The sequence below is a fragment of the Vulpes lagopus genome, chromosome 21 (genome assembly GCF_018345385.1).
Source record: "Vulpes lagopus strain Blue_001 chromosome 21, ASM1834538v1, whole genome shotgun sequence".
NCBI lineage: Eukaryota > Metazoa > Chordata > Mammalia > Carnivora > Canidae > Vulpes > Vulpes lagopus.
In genome coordinates this window covers 24,933,170-24,935,587 of record NC_054844.1, presented here as the reverse complement: position 1 = coordinate 24,935,587, position 2,418 = coordinate 24,933,170, and the positions used below count along the sequence as shown (strand labels likewise).

Genomic DNA, 2,418 nt, shown 5'->3' with positions numbered 1-2,418 from the left:
TTGTTTTGTTCAGTGTGAGCATGTAACTGTGGCAGGGAGTACTTGTGGACAGCCTCAGTCCAATGGTCAAAAGCATCTGAATTGCCAGGCCCCCAGAATCTGTGGCACAAAGAATAAATTCCTGAGGAGAATACTGAGAATCCAATCCAATAGTATTTGATGAGTTGCATTAAATTGCAGCCAACTCTCTGGGTCTGAAAGATACTCATTTACTGATTTTATTTCAAGTGTCAAGTGAGCTGAGTTGCTTGATCATAAAATGTGCCATGAGGGATTAGGAAATGAAGTCTGTGCCCAATAGTTGCTGTTATCAATTGAATTGGATTAAACAACTGTTGGAAATGTGCTGGTTTGACTCGAAGGAGCAAATAAGAAAGAAATTTCAACAAGTATAAACAAATACCACTCTTGATTTAAGTGTTGAAGGATGTCTGAATGGTTGACTTGTTTCTCCCATATTCACTTTTTGACCTGGTTCACCTAGGAAAGTGGGAAAACAGCTATTGATACTCAGTAGATACATGTGTGCCTTAGTAGACCATCCTGTATTTGTGGACCACATAAGTAGCCCCAGAGAGGGATGAAAGGGACTGACTTCTCTCACTGTTTTTATTTAGCCTTTGTTTGAGTCACTTCCTCCATCTACTCAAGAGTCAGATTCATCCATCTCAAGCCCTGTCTGCCCTTCCTCTTCTATATTCCTTTTTCCTCTTCCCTTCCCTCTTCTTCCCCTCTTAATTTTCCCTCATAATCAGTTGGTTGATTTTGCATTTTGGCTTAATGCTGCCTTGACATATTCATGAAATTTGTTGTTTCCAAATTTCCTAATCTTTTCAACTTTAAATGATAGTATGAAGAAAATATCAAAATTAGCTCGTCAAGTAACCTTGGTTCCTGGGTTGGAGGCCATGGGTGCAAATTCCTAACCTGATCTGTGTGTGTGTGTGTGTGTGTGTGTGTGTGTGTGTCTCAATGGAGATTTTTTTTTTCTTTTAAAGTTCAGGATAGGGTAGCCCCGGTGGCACAGTGGTTTAGCGCCGCCTGCAGCCCAGGGTATGATCCTGGAGATCCCTGATGGAGTCCCACGTCAGGCTCCCTGCATGGAGCCTGCTTCTCCCTCTGCCTGTGTCTCTGCCTCTCTCTCTGTCTCTCATGAATAAATAAATAAAATCTTTAAAATAAAAATAAAGTTCAGGATATTAAAGTCATACAATGCAACAAAGATGTAGAAATGAACTAGTGCTTTAATTTCAATTAAGACATTTAATTGGCCTCTCCTAGGCTACTGGCTGGGCTGGCTCCCTGGCTAAGGTCAAAGCATTCCTGAGGACCCAGCTCAGTAATGAGCCCCCAATCTCTCAGGACATCCTGCTCCTCCTAAGACCTTCTGGGGAAAACATCCTTCTCTGAGATACTCTTTTTGCTAAATTCCCATTTTTCATTTCATGAAATTCATGTTTTCCTTTGGGTATTTTAGCAATGTCCATGAATGAAAGCCATGCTGACATTTTTTTCCCCTGACTTGTTAGAAGCTATGGACCTCAGAAAGATGGAGTGCGTCTGTTGCAGGGTGATTTTGATTATGGCCATTTCCAAAGCATTTGAATTGGAATTAGTTGCTGGTAAGGAGTTAAACAAAACTTGCTGCCTGAATGGGGGAACCTGCATGCTGGGATCCTTCTGTGCCTGCCCCCCGCCCCCCCGCCGTCCTTTTATGGTTGCAACTGTGAGCACGATTCTCTAAAAGAGAACTGTGAGTCTGCGCCCCATGACACTTGGCTGCCCAAGAGATGTTCCATGTGTAAATGCTGGCGCGGCTGGCTACACTGCTTTCGGCAGACATTTCTACCAGAGTGTGATGGCCACGTGATAGATGAGCATTTCCTGGTTTCCAGGACTCCAGAATTAACACTGTCTTTGGGCACCACTTTTTTGCTAGCTGGCATCTGCCTTGCTCTACAAAGTTACTGTTAGTGGACACTTGCATATGCAATATTTGTCATGAAAATTTCATAACCTGTAAAAGCTGTCACTCCAGTGTCTTAACTAGAGATGATCATTTGGTAATTTCCTTGAAATAGTGAATAGATTTTCATCATGGTCCCTAACCTTACCTTAAGGTACCAACTACTTTCCTCTGCCCTGCCCTCTCCAAAAACGTCTTTAAAAAAATGTCAGCCATAGGGGCAGCTGGATGGCTCAGTTGGTTATTCGTCTGCCTTTGGCTTGGGTCATGATCTCAGGGTTCTGGGATTGAACCCCACATTAGGCTCCCTGCTCAGTGGGGCGTCTGCCTCTTCCCCCACTCTCTCTCTCAAATAAGTAAATAAAATCTATTTTTAAAAAAGTCAGCTATATCTACACAATGACCAAGATCTGTTTCTTGATACAATGGATCTCTACCAAGTGTTTCTTACT

The 2,418-nt window shown here is 42.6% G+C and overlaps 1 pseudogene; it reads left to right on the top strand.

Moving 5' to 3' along the window:
• Window positions 1-1,534: 1,534 nt before the first annotated feature.
• On the top strand, window positions 1,535-1,974 carry LOC121480156 (annotated as a pseudogene).
• The last annotated feature ends 444 nt before the right edge of the window (window positions 1,975-2,418 follow it).